General features: G+C 46.1%; 1 protein-coding gene across 1 annotated transcript in view; it reads left to right on the forward strand.

Moving 5' to 3' along the window:
• Nucleotides 1-18,569, forward strand: part of LOC144805956 (uncharacterized) — a 93,354-nt gene that overhangs the window by 1,953 nt on the left and 72,832 nt on the right. The window contains exons 3-4 of the mRNA XM_078672423.1: nucleotides 12,290-12,340; nucleotides 14,162-14,280. The gene's annotated coding sequence lies outside the window, so the exon portion shown is untranslated. The remainder of the gene's footprint in view (nucleotides 1-12,289; nucleotides 12,341-14,161; nucleotides 14,281-18,569) is intronic.

Consider the following 18,569-nt stretch of genomic DNA (forward strand, 5'->3'; position numbering starts at 1 on the left):
TTCCTTTTCCCTGAGTCCCTTTCACCCCTCGGCCTCCCCTCCCATCCCTCTCTGACTCAGCCCCTTTCCAAAAGCCCCGTAGACGCCCACTCACATGTAAGAGCCACGTCACTCCGGGGCCATGGCGTGGTAACTCCACGTCCTTCAGTGAGGTCTGGTCTCCTTCTGTTTCGACTTTCCCTCCTCGCCAACAAGCTGTGACCTCCCCAAGGCTCCAGTTCTCTCTCTCGGAAGGCTGTTCGGTGTTCTCCGTTTTTCCGGTCTTCCCTGCTGGTTTCTCCGCCTTAGGTTATGGCTCACTTGAGCTCGTGGAATGCCTTTCTGGCAGCTTGGGGAGGATTTACCAAGTCTTAGTTCCTTTTCTCTTGCTTCAGTAGGTCGGTTAGTGGTGCTGCTATTTCAGAATAATTGGGTTTAAACCAGCGGTAGTAGCCTTGTAAGCCCAAAAAGGATCTAATGCCTTTTTTGGTGGGAGGGAAGGGGGTGTCTAAGACTGCTCTCAATTTCTCTTGTTGCAGAGCGATAGCCCCATCTCCCAATAAATAGCCCAAATATTTGACTTTGGTGAAGTTTATCCTGGTCTTTTTGGAGTTCACGTGGAGCCCTGCAGTCCTAAGTGCTTGGAATATCTTCCCACAATGGACGAGATGTAGTTCCAAGTTAGGGCTAAATATTATGATATCGTCTGTGAAGGCTAAGGAGTACTCTTGATGTTGGGAGCAAACTTTGTTCATAAGTCTTTGGAACGTCGCTGGTGCTCTGTGTAACCCAAAAGGCAGTGCAGTAAACTCGTATAGCCCATTAGAGGTGCTAAAGGCGTTTTTTTCTTGGTCTTCCTGTTTAAGTGGTACCTGCTAATAGTCTTTTGTAAGATCGAATGTGGTTATATATTGGGCTAAGCCTAATTTCTCGATTCATCGACGGGTATGAGTGAAATTTCGAGATGGCATTGACTGCTCGGACGTTTGGGGGAGACCAGTTACTGCTGGAAGGTTTTATGACTCCTAGTTGTAACATGCTCTCTATTTCGTCAGGAACTGGGTCCCGCCTAACGCCTGGTATTCTGTAGGGGTTTTGTTTTATTACTTTATTTGGTGGGGTAACAATGGCATGCTCGAGTATTGTTGATTTTCCCAGGAGGTCGGAAAAGATGGAGGAGAAGGACTCTAAGAGGGTCTGAAGAGACACTTTTTGTTCCTCTGTTAGATGTTCGTTTATGGGCAATTTATTAAATGTTGAAGGAATGGGTTTTGAGTCAGACAAAACGTAATGGGTGTCTTTGGGGAGGGGTCCCAACCATTTCTTTAGTAGATTTATGTGGTATATCTGGGTTTTGGTTGAGGAAAGGCGCAACCGGTAAGTAGTGAGGCCTATCCTTTCAACAACTACATATGGTCCCTTCCATTCTGCCCGTTTTTGGCGTATAGAGGAAGGTAGGAGTAGGAGCACCCAGTCATGGACCTGTAACTGTTGTCACCTCTTTCCTTTATTGTAAGACATCTGCTGGCTTCTTTGAGCTTTTTCTAGGTTTTTGTGAGCAAAAACTCGCAATTTCTGTATGCGGTTTCTTAGGCTTTGGGTGTATTCTAGATGGTGTTGTGTCTCTTCTTGTTTCTCTTGTTCCCACGCTTCTCTTGTTATTTCTAGCAAGGTTTGTGGCTGTCTCCCGTAAAGAAGTTCAAAGGGAGAACAACCGAGCTTCTCCGAACCTGGCTTCAAATAACAAAGAGGGCGAGTGGCAACAACATGTCCCATTCTTTCCCTTCGGTGGTTAGCATTTTCTTCATGGTTAGTGTTGGACTTGGCCCTTCTAGCAGGTTCACCCCTAAACTTTTTGCTTTTAATGGTGACCTAGTGATGGTGATTTTTGTGTTCTGCGCACTTTCACTGTGTCCCAGTGGAAAGTGCGTGCGCACTCTGAGTGCGTGGAGTAAGGTTGGCCTGCCCTCCCATAGGAATGCATGGGGAATGTATGTGTCCCTGGTAGTTCCTGATGCGTGGGGTGTACAGGCTCGAGTCTGGTATGTGCGGACTCGTGTGATTCAATGCTGCGAAATGATGTATGCGGCGTGTATGTGTCTAGTGTGGAAGTGCCACTTCTAGACATGGCTGTGTGTGTGCTGTAAAGGTGTTGGCGTGTGATTGGCTGGAGCTGGCTGGGATGCCAGGCTCCATGAGTCATGATGGGTCTGCCCGGTGGTGAGTGTGGAGATTAGCGTGCTGATGGCTGGGGAGGAGTGCACCTGGGTCCTGAATAGGGCTGGGCTTTCCCCACACAATGCTGGCTCCGCCCCCTGTGGTGCGTCTAACGACCCTAGCCTGCCTAGTGAATGGAGTGAGGGGCTGAGCACATCAAGGGTGCTCCCAGACCAGCTGCGACTGGTTCTTCCCCCACCCTGCACACAGACAAAGGATTTATTAGTATAAAAAGGGTCTGTGTCCCCTTGCAAGTTGTTCTTTCCTGATCTTACTGAGGGGGGCTGCTGCTGCTGCTGGGACCAGGAGGAACTGCCACTTGGGACTGCCTTCCTGCCTGGAGGGCCCAGTGAGCTGGGCCCTGGCCCAGCCTTGCCCCCCCATCTTGCTGCATTCCAAGGACTTTCTCTGGACTTGTGCTGTCCTCTAGCGCTGGGAGCGCTGGAATTGCCTCCTAGCGCTTGGAAGCGCGTTATTTGCGCCTGGACGCGCTTTATTTTCTGGTTATAGCGCTGGGAGCGCTTTATTTTACCTCTAGCGCTGGGAGCGCTTTGTTGCTGGAGGCCGGTGCCCACCCACAACCATTCCCCCCAATGTGACCTGTACCTAGTCTTGTTCTGTGTGTTTTATAATACAGGAAGAGAAGAATTTATCCTTTCGATTTTAAAGCGCCACAATTTTAAACAATGCCAGGTGGCACGTTACTTCTTTAAATCTCTGCCTGGTCCCTTTGTCTGTGGTAGCCACCTTTTTGTGGGCCTGTATGAAAAGTAGAAAGGCGCGAGGTTGGTTTTAACTAATAATTATATGCAGAAATGAGTAATTTGATGTAAACTAACTGGATTCGGTCTATGAGGCACATGATGCACTTTATGGGATAAAATGTCCTGTAAAAATTATCTGATGTTCTTTTTAGATAATTCTACTTGCTCTAGGATTTTAACTTGTTATGAACTGGGGCTGGTGGTTGATCACTGATTTAAATTGTGCTTTTATGATCTGTACTTAAGAGATCGAATACAGATTTTATTGATTGATTGTTTGCATGTGTGTCTCAGAGTCTCACCCCTCTGTGCTCCCTCTACCTGCTGCTTGGAGCTGCTGCTGCAGTGTCCCTGGCATGGCAGTGAGGAGCTCATGGTAATCCAAGGCCCGGGAGCAGTGTCTGTCCTCAGCGCATGCGCAGCTGTTAATACAAGGCCCTCTTGAAGGTGTCTGTCCTCAGCGCATGCGCAGTTGTTAATCTAAGGCCCTTCTTAGCTCGCGCTCCGCTGAGGGACGCAGTGTCTGTCACCAGCGCATGCGCAGTTGTTAACCCATCACGGCCTCTTTAACCCGCGCTCTTAGTTAAGTCCTGGGGTTTTCAGTTTTTCTGAATGGAAGACAGTGTGGACGTTCCCAGTTGCGTCCCCTCTCGGTTGGACTCTCCAGGCCGTGCTTCCCTGCGGGCTGCTCAATTACACACTCTTTATGTTTCATGGGCTCCGCTATTCTCAGCGCATGCGCGGCCACAACGAGCAGACATCCTGCGCATGCGCACTTGTGACAAACTGAGTGTCCTGCGCATGCGCAGCTACAAATCATCATGGCGGCCCTTGTCCAGCGCGCGCTTTGTTGTCACTTGGGGCCCTCGGTGTGTCCCCTCCACCAGGCCGACACTGCCCCCTCGAAACCACAAGAGAGGTAAGGGGAGACAAGGACTCGAGGCAGTGGTGGAAGAGCATTAACGTATGATTCCTGAGAGGGGGCGGGGCCTGTGGGTGTCAAGGCGGGGCCTGTGGGGGCGGGGCCTGTGGGTGTGGATGCTCCTCCTCTGCCGGGGGCGGGGTCAGTGAATGTGGGGGCGGGGCCTGTGGTTGTGAATGCTCCTACTCGGGCGGGGGCAGTGAATGTGGGGGCGGGGCTTGTGTGTGCGGTGTGTGTGGGGGCGGGGCCTGTGGCAGTGGGGGCGGGGGTCTGTGCATTGGGGGCGGGGCACGTGGGCGTGGTCAGTGGCTGGGGGGCGGGGTCAAAACAATACACCTACACAGCCTGGAGGCATTGACTGTTTCGTGTTCCTCACTGGAGACTAGTTTGTCCTTACGCTTCAACTCTGGAATGTGTTTTTTTGGGACCCTAATCGCTCCAACTTTAGTTTGTATTGTGTAATTTTTGGTGGATTTATACTCTGTAAATATGTTACCATAATATCTAATCCTATATACTTCGCTCTATTGTAAAGCGCTCTGACTCCGCTGGGTAAAGTATGCGCTATAAAAAATGCCTAAATAAATCCAATGCCCTGCGACCAGGCTGTTGGAGGCTCGTCGTGGCCTTGGGGCTCCCAGTCACATGTCCTCAGGTCTGTAGACTAAAGACTGTTGCAGCTTGCAACTCAGAACTGGCAATTCCTCAGGCTCCGGCGCGCTGCTTTTGGAGGCTTCAGGCATGATTCTGAATGCCGCCGTAGTCCGCGAATCTCAAGTTGCACATTCTTACCTTTCTCCTGAGCCACCGCAACCACAGACTTTACCCACTTGCTGACCGCATCTATAAAATAAGTTTTTGACACAAGTGTGTCCACATGAGCATCTTTTGGTTCAGTGGGCTCCTAAATCAAGCTTTTGAACTCTTCATGAGTGGAAATGAGCCCATTCGCACCGGAATCCCACTGCTCGCACGGAACTTCAGCACAAGCCCCTGCCGCCTATCCCCTTGCACGGAAAGCATCAATCGATCTGGAAGACCAACAACGTAAAGCTCCAGCCCGACCTTCTGCGACACCTGGCCTGCTCTTTGTGCCATGTCCACCACCGCCATCAACTCTCTCCTTACTCCCTGCAACCCTCTCCAATGCGAACGGGGCTCTTGGCTCAAAACTTGAGAGGGTAAAACCTTCAGCTGAACTAATCTGGGGCTCTATCTAATTCGCGCTCCATCATGATTAGCTTGAACTTTTTACTTTAACCTGGTCCAGCATGACCAGATTGCCTCGGTTGACGCTTTATGTTTTTAGGTGCTGTATAGAAGTTTATACTTTAAAAATTCATATCTCCGGTTATACTGATTGGATTTTTGTCTTTGGGTTTCGATTTGTTGATTAAATTGAGCTCTATTTTTCTAACCTGGTGTTGATTTTGTGTGCTGTTTACGCTGTTTTACTGTTTGAAGTGTTGCACAAATATTTACACATTGCCTCTAAATTAAGCCTGACTGCTCTGTGCCAAGCTACCAGGGGGTTGACCACAGTTTAAATATGGGGTTTGCTTGTGCCTTATACTGACTAGGATTGTCAAATTCTGAAAAGGAGCATACAGTTATTACTAGATTCCTAAATCAATTATGCTCAAGCATGTAATTAAACCTCATTTCCTTTGCAAACTATACAAAATATTATAAGTTCCACCAAATCAGAAAATACAGCGCAGAGTCTTGAGATTTCTTTTTTTCAATGTATTCTTTATTTGTACTCCAATGCATCAGCCCAGCCAACGTGTTTCGTCCAACATGGACTTCATCAGGGTTGGAATAGTCTTTTATAGAAGCTCACCAAGGTGCTATTTCTGTAATCAGATGTAGTATAGATATATAGGCAATCACCGTATCATTCATGATTGATTTAATTCCTTCGGTCCATATTGAAATAGTTTTATTGAAGAACACCAAGTCGCTTATTCTTATTAAGAGATGCAATATCAATAAGCTGGTAATCACCATCGCATCCAGTCAGATAAAATCATGAAAGGATTATTGCCTTTGATAAGTCCTAGCATGTAGTCTCGTCGGGTATGCAAAGCCATCTATCCGATCTGATAGACAGACGGTCTTGCATGCAGCGGTGATTGGCTATATATCTATCCTACATCTGATTACAGAAATTGCGCCTTGGTGAGCTTCCTTGCACCTGCTTCACTAATGATTGCTGCTCCTGTGTGGGCGTAGGGTAGGCTTCAGTGAGCTCTTACCCCTTATTTTTTTTTAAACTTTATTTTGCGTTTAGGTGTGAGTAAAGAAGTACACTAGGACAAGTAAAATCCTTTGGCAAGTACAGGTAGACATAATACACACTGTCAAGGGTTCAATCAATGCCGCAGAGTGATCACATGTTACATAAAGCAAGTCCCTCGGCTGCTAACATATTTTCTGTTACAATCGTTCTTGACTCTAATTCACATAAACGGTGTTTACAAACCTGACATAGGGATACATCAACTGTACCGACATCAAAAAAGGAGTTTAGCATCCGGTGTAGTTGATTATTGACATGTATCTCGGGACAGTCTAACCCACCCCTGTTGGGACTATGCCCTGTTCTTTCTGGGTAGGGGGTCTTGTCGCTGTGCCTCTAGGTATGTTCTGAAAGGTCCCCAGATATCTTTGGGCCTGGAGGTGGGGGGGACCGTTATTGCGTATAGGTCGCTGTTTGTGGAACAGGACGCCATGCTCTTCAGACATCCCTTCATCGATGGTGCTGTTCTGCCACCCCAATGAATGGATACCTCCCTTTTGGCCAGTAGTAAGCTTATAGCAACAAACCTGCGAATTGCCGGTGGGAACTGCTTTACATATCCCAACAGAGCAATCTCGGGCAAGGGGGTCATCGGTACCTTAACCAAGCCACTCACTATCTTATGTATTCCTACCCAGTATGAGTGTTTGCGTGGACAGGTCCAGGCAAGGTGGGCGAAGTCTGCATTTGGAGCGTTGCATCTTGCACAATGGTGCAGTCTGGCAGGGTCTATCCTGTGGAGTCTGGAGGGGGTAATGTATATCCTACGAAGAAACTTAAAGTGTATTAGTTTGTGTCGGCTATTAAGGGAGACATTTTTCGTAACTGCACAGCAGGCAGCCCACTGTTTGTCTGTGATCGGAATACCCAAGTCGGTCTCCCAGGGGATCCAAATTAGTCTGGGGGTTGCATACATATAAAATCGTGTCATCTGCATAAAATGATACTAACAATGGGCCGGTGGTGAAGTGTAAACACCTATGAAGGTGTTTCTCTTGGAAGTGCCGTATTAGTGGGTCCGTGGCTAAAATGAACAACAGAGGCGACAACGGGCCGCCCTGTCTCATTCCGCGTGAAAGTGAGAAGGGAGCCGTCAATGTACCATTTAGATGAGAAATAGCATGAGAGAATGAAATAGGGTAAGAACCCGAGCAAAAGAGAAACAAATTAACATGAAAGTGACTGCAAAATCAAGGGAATTATAGAATAGAGTGAAAAAGTCAAAGGTTAGCATTTAGAATTTGTGAGATGATGGATATCAGCCAGAGATTGTCAGATATGATGTCCCCCTTATTCAGAGTGCTTAAAGGTGCACACTCTGCAAGTAGGGTGGAGATAGAGAAAAATGAGAATGGAGAGCAAGAGGAAACCCAAAGGTATCAGAGAACAGAGTGAAAAAGAGGAAAGAAATAGGGTGATGCAGATAATGGTTGAGAAGAAGAGCAAATAAGGCAAAAATAAAGAGAGAGATAAAAGGAGACAAAGATGAGGATGAGAGAAGAACAGAGGGATAAAAAGAGCAGCAGAGCTAGAAGAGAACAAGATCAAGAGAGCGAAAATACAACAGACAGTGAGACATAAAAAGTAAAAGCAAGAAAAAAAGTGAGAAAAAAACAAGATTGAAAGAAAAAAAGGGTGTTGAAAAAGAGGAAGAGAGTTAAAAGAAAACAGTGAGATAATACGGGAAAAAGAAAGTGAGAAGCTAGAAAGAGAAAGTAAGAGATAAAGTAAGACCATGAAGGTCCACTTGAGTGAGGGAATGAGAGGCTGAAAAGGATAGAAGAGGGACCACATTCGTGAGAGACATGTTTGGAGAGAAAGTAAAGTGGACTGAGAAGAAAGGCTGCATTGAAGGAATTTGTGATGTTAAAGGTTTTTTTCTCATAAATTGGGCGTACTTTTCATAAATACTATTATCAGGCGCAGGTAGCAATGTCTAGCAAGGGACCCACGTCTGGGCATACCCTGCCAACTTAGGGCAAACAAAGCAAAACCAAAGGGGATGATGGACGGAGCGTTGAACATTGCAAGCACTCACCCATACTTATGCTCTTATTTTCCCCTTTTTGAGTAGACGCAGTCAATGATGGACTAAACATTTCCTTAAGACGCTCCACTAAATGGAGATTGGTGCCTTTACCAGGCCGCAATGGCACAGAAACCCCTCCACAATGTGGCCATGTGTAGACCATGGAGTATGGGCCACCGGGTTGGACATTGCCAACATCCGCTTATAGTTATGGTTCGTCGAGAGTACGTGACAGAGCATTTCAGTCTCTCCAACCTTGACAGGGCCCCGATGATGATCGGCAAGCTACAATTTCCTAGTTAGGTTGTTTCACACAGGCACCATTTACAGACCACTGGGTGTCCAGGTGGGTCTGGGACCAGGTGTGTAAGTTTCTAGTTACTCAGGGTGCCCCTAGGCGGGTGTTTTAAGAGTGGATACTGTTAAACGGAATTTCAAAGCACCTGGCTTCTTGTTCCAGGTACAGTTGAGTGCATTCTGTCTTCTCATTTTTTCTGCTAAATGTAACACAATGTTTACAATAGGAACTGATTCTAGTGTTATTTCTTACAGAAAGTCGTTTTATAAAATAGCTCGATGTTTCCACAAAGCAAATGGTGCAAGCACATTAGTTGTGACAGTGTTCACAGCTCTGGGTCCTATTTCCTTTAAGTGCTTAACTCTACAAGATGCTTACACTCATCAACATTATTTAGATTCTAATGGGAGAACTGTGAAAAATAATACATTCTACCTGGTCTTTCCTCACTGATGCATTGCCCCAACCCCGAGGAAGATGTGTGCTCACGCCCTTGTAAGCGCTGGACATGTGTATTGACCTGCCATTTGCATATTTGAGTCCTAACGCTTGCGTTCACGCGAGCGTGCACGCGCGCAGCCACCATCTGCCTCCTTTCCAGCGCTTCCCAGCTGACCGAGCACAGCCGTGTATGGTTCCCAAGACTGACTCACTAAAAGACTGACTCTCGCATAAAGATTGACTCTTGCTTAAAGACAGACTCACTCTCACTGACTGACTATTTTACTGACACACTCTCTTTCACTCACTGACTGACTCACTCTCTTTCACTCACTGACTGACTCACTCTCATTCACTCTCACTGACTGATTCACTCTTTCACTCACTCTCACTGACTCACTCTCATTCACTCTCACTGACTGATTCACTCTTACTGACTCTGACTGACTCTCTTACTGACTCTCACCCTCTCACTGACTGAATAACTCTCTCACTCTCACTGACTGACTCACTCTCTCACTCACTCGCACTGACTGACTGACTGACCTTCACCCTCCTGTTATTTATGCCCCCATAACAAATAAAAACACAGCAAGTAACCATTGGGACAGGCAGATACAAGTTGCCAGCATTGAAAGGACGACACAAACTCAAGACATTATTTTTAATACTTTTATAATATGGTTGTTTAGCTGTACATAATGCTTTTTTGGTCATATCTAAGGTAACAAAAATGCTTCTGATGCTTCTTTATTATAACTTTTCAGCATGCTGCAAACTTCTGTACAAACCACAGTTGATGGACAGAATGTAGAAAAATGTCTTACATTCACCCCAGTACAAAGATCTGGGCCTAAATCCATCGTTTTTTATACACTCCACACCACCCCAGGTCAGGCATGGCCATATACAAATCAGCCTTGACCCTGTACCTCATGGGAACAGTCCAGCCCGAACTACCAAGCCATGTCTTTCCTAGACCGGAATCAAGCATCCAAGGACCGGTTTCTGGCTATCAGCTTTCTTCAGCCTGGATAGCTTGACTCCAGTTTAAAGACATAGGTAAAGTCAATATCTCTGGCTAAACACTTATAAGTTCCCAAAGGCGAGACCTATTGGCTATGCCAATGCTTGTTTAGTGGTGCTCCACAGATAAAATTGCAGCGCAGTTTCGCCATTTATTATAGATTTGCATACTTTAATAGTAGGCGTGGTTTGGGGCGGGATGCTACACTGCAGGTGGCGCTTACAACTCTGAGCCTCTGCTAATGAGTCTGCCAAGTGCATTCACTTGCTCTGAGCTACACAAGTGTCTGAAATTAGGTTGTACCAAAAAAAAAAACGCTTTGTTTAAAATTAACTCCCAATCTCTGCGAGGCTGATCGAATATCTCATGGGAGAATAGGGTGTAAGAAGACATTCAGTGTACTCTGCTGAGGAGCGCTGTGATTCTGTGCGCTCACTTGTTCAAACTCTCTATTCTTCTTTCAGTGTCCTCCAATCCAGCCACACTCCGACCGCCACTATAGCAACGCGTTGTTCATGTCACATTGGATCATTCTCCAGTGTGACGGCATTACTCAACATTTCTACCTCTTTGAAAATATAATATACCCTTATGTTTGTCCCGAGTTGATAGTCTTTTCTCTTCTTTTAAATGAAGGGTTTTATTTTGGTAAATGCAAAGTACAATAAGAGAGTAAGAATACAAGGAACGGAAGAGCGGCAAAGCAAAACATAAATCAGGGCTAAGATGACAAAAAGATGGCAAGCAATGCAGCAAGACTGCCAGCAATTACAAATTATAACACAGCAGGTACACAGCTCAAGAGGACAGAGTTGCAAGGGGACACTAGGTTCAGAGGATTATGTGCCTCTGTGGCCAGCAGGGGTAGGTCAGCTCTAGGGGGCGCCCTGGCTAGGAGGCGGGAGACCAGCTGTCTAAAGGTGGTGTCATACTCAGGCGAGACCCCTCACGTGAATGAGGGCCAGGGGTATTTTGAATGCCAGTTGAGTCCACGTGAGAGGTAACATAAGAGATGAAGGGGCAAGATATCCACCGTGCAGGAACCCTGGCAGGGCCGGCGCTAGGCGTGGGCAGCTGCCCAGGGCTTCGCAGCCTTCTAACTACGACTGGCCCCCCCAGGAGGCCATCATCCTTTTGAAAATGTGCCATTGTACCACTTACAGGTGGGAAACGCACTCCCTCGGGGTGTGCAACCATGGTGCAGCTCAAGTCAGAGGCGTGGCCATGGGCTGAAGAGGAAATATGACCCCCGTATCCCTTTGAGTTGTGGCAGACTGAGCAGGGCAGGGTTTGTGGCCTTGATCAGCTTTCCTTTGCTGGCAACTCTTTCCCTTATCCTAATCACCGCATCTGCACGATAATTACAGATGCTTGAACTCGCGTGAGGTGTGAAGTGAACCCTGCCCCTGCATGAATGAAACGCGGAGCATCCAGCAGGGCTCACAACATACAAGCATTTGCAATGCAAGGGGTCTCGCATTTACACGAGGTTGAGCTATTGGCATTGTAAATGACTATTGCTTTTATTTATGTTTTTGTTTTTAAAACGTAAATAAAAGGCCTTGTCATTTACAATGCCAATAGCTCTAAATCTCGCAATCGCGAGACCCATTGCATTGCAAATAAATGCTTGTTATTGTCCAGAAGAGGTCTGGGGCCATTCATCTTTTAAAGTTCACAGAACACAGCCCTTTGCTTTGAAACCTTAATGCTAATAGTGTCAGAAAGTGCTCTGTAATGTTGCTAAGAGTGTTTTTAAAATTACAACTTTGGCATCAAATTAGTACACAGAGGCAGAAACTACAGGGCTGGCTGCCTATCCAGAAAGACATTTTTGGGTAGTTTGGGGGACCAGGATTTGGATGTTCATGAATGTTTGTGGTAGCGGTGTTAGACGCTGTCCATGATGCTGCTTCTGCTGACCCAGGAGTGGTGCAAGTTAACACAGACTTCACAGATGGTCTCCCCTGGGACTGGTGCGTAAGTGCTGAGGTGTTTGGGTGCACTCAAGTGGCGGCAAGCTACCTGTGGCTCTGGGTATGGTTATGAGACTCGATTCTTTTGTTCTGCTTGGTAAGCCGAGACCGTACTTGTTGAATATTCACCCAATGTGAGTGGTGAGATCCGCATTGCTGATCTGCCTGAAGTTGTGATGCTGCCGACAGTAGCGTGTCTGCTAAAAGCAATGGCGTGACTGGTGGAACTATAAAGCGAAATAAGAGAAAGTTATCTTCCGACACCACATTCTTCGTGACTGAGACCAGGAATACTGAAGACTCTGAGACTCACAGCAGTAATTTCTCCTTTCAGAGCGTTATTGCTGCAGATGGAGTGAAGCTTAGAAGTAAGCACATTACTAAGGTACCAACAAAGTTTAATATTTTTCATTTGTATTAACTGTTTCTCTTTTGCAGCATTTGGAAATGCATTTTATAGTTTTGTTGCTTTTTGTTTAGTTTTTTCTTGTAGGCTGTTACCTTTGGTTTAAAGGGAATGATGTTGTAGTGTGTGACCTTAATGCTGCAGTTTGCATTTCATTACCATCATTTTCTTATCCTGGAAAATCTCCAGGGTGTAGGAGGTTTGCTGTTCCAGAGTTCTTTCTTCAGTTCTGGGCAGTTGTCGCTCTGTGGCGATCTGTGGCCCTGTTTCTCTGCTCTTCTTGTAGCAGCTCCTATCAGAGCTACATCCTCCCGCCAACGATAATAAGATACCAGGCATCACCCAGCACACAACACTGCCTATGATGGGCTACGTCTATCTGCTCGGTGCAGTTCGAGCGAGGATAAAGTTCTCCGGGTCTTTCAGGTTGTGAATGTAACCTAAGGGCTTAAGATGAAATGAACAGCTTACCTCCTTCCAGAGTGGCTCCAGACTGCTGTGTGCAGACCCGATAGCTGGCAGAACCCTGGAGTATGTATGTATAAATCAGATTATGCTGGAAGTAACCTGCAATATACTGGCATGAAGCACCCTGCCATAGAGTAGGATTTTTCATAGTATTTTATTTCCTGACACATTAATGGAGATAGTCTTTTAACTGGCATAAGAAAAACACTGACCATACATTTTCCTGGCACTGTCTTTAAAATGACGTACACATTAGGAATGGCATTTCTTTCTGCTGGAATAATAACACAAGTTATCTTGTACTCTGCTATGATGTTGCGCCACAGATCTTTGGCTGCAATGCCTTATATGTTTCATTCAAACGTGCTTTCTACAAGGCGCATACATGATTTGCTGCTGTAGAGAAATAATGCTCCTGTGTACTGTGGCAGACTCAGAAATATTGAAAAACTTAATGATTTCTCTTTCAGCACTTCATGTAAAGCCTTTAATTTTTTGACTCGTACATTTGGCAGAAACATAACTTAGTACTATTAAAATAGTTGTGATGGGGAACATTCATGTGGGGTTAGGACTGGCTCGACCAGAGTGCTTGCTGACTTGGAGGAGTATGGAGTTGACCACCTTGCCTGTCCCGGTGTGGAATCAAGTCAGCGATGCTTTGCTGCAGGCTCATTTGCCCTGATAGCTGGTCAACAGTTTGAGGAGGAGGAGGTGAAGAGCTGGCTAAGTGTGCCATGAGGCAGGCAGTTCAGTACATCCCTGAGAAGTGAGCTTTGATTCGATGTAGTGTTCCTCTTATACCACATGCAATTCCTGGGTGTGAAGAGTGGCTGATTCTGATTGGGTGCTTGATAGTTTTCCAGAAACTCATGTTCTTGATTGTTCATGTTTGTCAGTAGTTAATGAAACACGCCCAGGCGTTTTATCTCTTCAGTTGACAGAAGCTGCAATAAAAGTTTCTTAGTCGTTGCAAAAAAATATGAACGGCTGAAAAGCCTCTGTAGGTCAAAGAATGGAAGGGCTGGGGAACTGCCAGTCCTCTCACTGCTAAGAAGAGCCATGTCATGCTTCACCCTCCGTCAGGCCTCTGATTTTTACCAGCATCCCTTAGAACACTGGGACTTTAGAGCCCATCCTTTTAATGAGAAAAACAAAACTACCAGTCCCATAAGCAATAGTGGTGGAAGGTGTCACGCATGACCTGGGGCAACATCCGATTCAGCACATCCAGTTCAATTTTTTAAGTATTTGACACAATATTGAATTTATAATCTTTATTTTTTATGGTCATGAGTCACCAGAATACTAAAACGTGTCTTTTATTTTCAGGGTCAATTAAGTAATGGTCACCAGCTTGGAAGCTCTGTTAATTCTTCAGTATTTGTCATTGATCTCCACGTGTGGCTGGTTTGGGTCTGCTCCTGCATCGTTCCCGATAACTCGCACAGGTAAGGAGCTTGTAGCAGCAACATGATAACCCCATACTCGTCTGTAAGAAGTGCGCACCGAAGCAGGTATCCGATAATTTTTGTGAAACAAGCAAGCGCCAATATCTGCTATGTACACTTGTTAAAATAAAACATAATCAAACCACAGTACACTGTTCCGGAGGTTCAGTCCCAGAGACATTATCTGTAACTGAACGCAGACACCCTAGGAAGCATGTGCATTTAAGACAAGTTGCGTTCACTCACCTGAAGGTGACATGCTTCATCATTGGGCTATACTCCTCACCAGGCCGGCGCTACAATGCCTGGCGGGCACCACAAGAGGGCATTTTGTCAAAGATCTTTTATTAAGTACGCCAGATGAGCATAGTAGGACAGAGGATGTTGTGTCATAGGATGTGAGATTGGTGAAAGTCTGAATATAAGATCAACTATCGACCAGTTGCTACAATATAGTTAATGTGATCTTCCTAGTCCATGTTGAGATTAAAAACAGTGGCAGAGAAATTGAGGAACTAATGGCCCCTATCACTGTGTGAAAGTGTTGATCACCTATGGACCTGCTTGTAAGCTGGGGTCTATACTTTCATGCCTTGTGTACTCATGGAGCAATCTATTGGCATTTCATCAGGACCAAATATGGGAAAATGGGTAAATGTGACCTAATCTTCTCCACATCGTGAGGAACTCTGTAGCTCAAAGCCCTGCACCGTGCATAGGTGATAAGGTGCCTATTAACATCTTACTACCACAGGTGAGCGCTGTCTAACAGGGTGCACTAGATACGGTAACCCTCCTAAAATTCAGGACATACTGACTTATCCAATAGCGAGGACGCCCATCAGAGGGCAAATGGTTTGAAAAGCACATGCTTCCTAGGGTGTCTGCGTTCAGGTAGAGATAATGTCTGTGGGACCGAACCTCCAGAACAGTATACTGTTAGTTGATTTATATGAAGAAAGTGTATACTGGACTGTCATTTTCCTTGTCATCTCACACCGGGAGGCCAACACATCTATAATACATTTAATGCAAAAATAGCAAAAGGCCAGGTAAACTAACAAGTGACAATTGTCTTTGCAATGGACGAGAGCATCCACCTTAAAGCAAGTTGGAGTATATAATGCTAATGCTACACAAAGTATTTTTATACACTTTTCTCCTAATACAAGAAATATGAACACGTGACAGAAACAGTTACTGAAACGACACTCATGAGTAGGAGGCAGAATCTTCTCTCGAGAGGAATGTGAGGAGCCCGTGAGGTGCAGATAAAACATACACAAGCTGCAGAATTCACTGTTTCTGGCAATAACACTTCCGTTTTAGGTCTCGTGGCGATTACAGCGCAAAGCGCTGCTCGCCAGAGACCTACTGTGAGCGACTCTACTTTCCAGGAGACAGCACCTGGCCGCGCACATTTCCTCTCTGAGAAGGCGATCGGAGAAGGCCAGGTGCACGCAAACGCGCTCGCTGTGGCCAGCTGCTGTCTCCTGGGAAGCTCCAACACCACACACCACACACGCATGCGCATACACAGAGACACACACACGAGCGCCCATGCACGCACGCACACATACATACATACAGAGAACCCCTCCCACCCCCGCCGTCGCACACATACACACGCGCGCACACATCCCCCTCACACCCCACTCACCAGGTTCTTCTTGCGTGTCCCTCGGCAGCCAACGGGTCATTCTGGGCAACAGGCGGGGGCCGCGGGGCTCTCCACGAGCGGGGTAGACTCCTGTCTGCTTCATGTATTTGTCCGGCCCCGCCCCCATCCCAACACAGGTTGCCTGGCTTCCTGTTGAAGCCGGGCTGTGGCGGTGAGTTTGCTTGTTTTTTTTTTGCTACAGCTAAATGTGCGCACAAGTTGAATGCTTGTGTTGTTTTAACTTTGTTTTGGACTTGTAAGAATAATTTGTTTTCGCTATGACATCCTTGGAGGTCTACATTTAAGATTCGCCCAATGCTCTGCTTTTCTTACTAGCATTTTTACTAATTGTAATGTTAACTGAGGATTATCTTTTCCCCCTCAAATTCCCTTTTCCGATTTGTGTAACTGTGTCCAAACAGTTCTTAAGAGAATGCCCAGCAGCACGTCTCCAACAGATGTTGGAAAACCTAACTCGTTATTAGTGTAAAGCCAAGACCATGTTCATGGTAATTTCAGCTTTTGTATTTGTTGCCAGACTTCTCATACTGGTTTTACTTTGTACCTAACGGTGATGATGAGTCAAGGACTAGGAGCTGTTGTTCAGTGTGTAGGGTACATTTGGGGGCTGCAGGGCAGACAGGCTACTGGGCCCCAACTCTGGTGGTTGAGGTCATTTGCAACTTGTGTCCTGGGGTTTGTTCTGCTATGGCTCCAAACTGGTCCATAAACACCCTTTCTGCAATTGACTCTTGGGGTAGCAGCTTTCAGTGGTCAACTGTTTTGTCTGGATGATGGTGTTGGGGTCGGGGGCAAGATCTCAGAACTCAACTTTCAAACAACAACCACAATAAATGCTTTGTCAAACCATATACTTATTTTGGTGGAAACAAAGCCTTTTATTATCACAGCAGAGTCTAATAGGACAGTATTCAATAGGTCTCAGCTGCAAGGTCGTTAATCTGAGTATGATGTCTAGTGAAGCAGCCCACCAGCTGTGTGGCGTTTTGAGAGCGGTTTTCATTTCTAGATCATACATTCTAATGCACTTATAAGCACATGTGTTAGTGCCGTGTCCCATCGTGTCTTAGCCTTGTCTGTGGTGAATGGTATATCTGCTTGCGCCGTAGCATACATCCTTGACACTAAATGAGATAAATCTTGGGTTTTGATTATGAGTTGTAGCGTATTTAGACAGTCTGATTAGTTGGGGAATGTGGGAAAGAGTTCCTTCAAGGCCCGCTTCAGCCTATAATAAGTAAAGTGAAATAGTTGTGTCTTGTTCTGTATATATTCTAAATCCTGGACGTCCCTGAATTTCCCGTCGTGAAATAGGTCCCCCATTCTTGCCATGCCTATACTGCGCAGTAGCGACATTCCTACATTTTCGCTTGTGACCGATAACGCTTGATGATGGTGCTGCGGCATTTCTGGTGCGTATAGCGGCAGTTTATTTGCCAATTGTCCTTACTTGCGCCTTGCTTTCGCTTTGGTGTCCATCGTGTTTATGTCCTGCGCATGTAGTTGTTGTCTTACATATGTTAAAATGGCCCACAGTGGGATAGGGCTCGCATCCCCTTCTTCTACAGCAGCGTGGGTTAGGTACGGTATCTTATGGTACCAATAGGCTGCGTATTGTGCCTGGGCGCATAGATAATATAATAGGAAGTCTGGCACTGCGTAGCCCCCTCTGTCATATGGGAGAGTTAGTGTTCTGAGGTCTATGCGTGCCCGTTTACCTGCCCATATGAGCTGTAGCACCAATGATTTGATGCGATTGAAGACGGCCCAGGAGGATGAATAGGTATGTTGTTAAAGAGATAAAGAAATTTAGGTAAGATGTTCATTTTGACTATCGCTATGCGATCCGCAAGTGACAATGGCAGTTGCGTCGTCCAGCGCTTCACTTTGTCCTCTAATTTAGAGATCGTGCATCCATAATTTGACCGGAGCACTACTTCCGGGTCCCTGTGATACCAGACTCCCAGATAGCGTACAGGATCCGTTTGCCACTCTAAGGGATAGTCAGTGTCATGTGGGGTAGTCGAGTCGGTAAGAGGAATGATGGATGATTTAGACCAGTTTATGGTGAGGCCAGAGTGCCCTCCAAATTTAATATATTCTCTCAGCAATGGTTTCAGGTGTTCAGCAGGGTCCCTAACATACAATAACATATCATCTGCATATGAGGAGATGTGAAGAGGTCGTGATGGGAACTGTAGTGCGGATGATTTGTACTTCTGTCGGATCCAACATGCTAGTGGTTCCAAGGCAAAAGCGAATAACAGGGGCGACAGTGGGCATCCTTGTCTGGTACCCCGTTCAATGCTGAAAGCGTGCGAGACGTACCCATTGATTCTGACTCTGGCACGTTTATTAGTTTAGATCAAGGAGACCCACTGTACAAAGCGCTTGGGAAAGCCCATCCTATGCAGTATAGTAATTAAGTATCGCCATTCTATAGAATTGAACGCCTTAGAGGCGTCCAACATCACCGCCACAGCCTTCGTTGTGGGTGTGAGATAATGGGATAGGGCAAATAGGGTCCTAGTGTTGTGTGATGTGTATCGTGTTGGGATAAAGCCTGCCTGATCGGGGAGCACTAGATTTGTCATTAATGGGTTCAGTC

Source organism: Lissotriton helveticus (assembly GCF_964261635.1).
Source record: "Lissotriton helveticus chromosome 1_1 unlocalized genomic scaffold, aLisHel1.1 SUPER_1_unloc_35, whole genome shotgun sequence".
Lineage (NCBI taxonomy): Eukaryota > Metazoa > Chordata > Amphibia > Caudata > Salamandridae > Lissotriton > Lissotriton helveticus.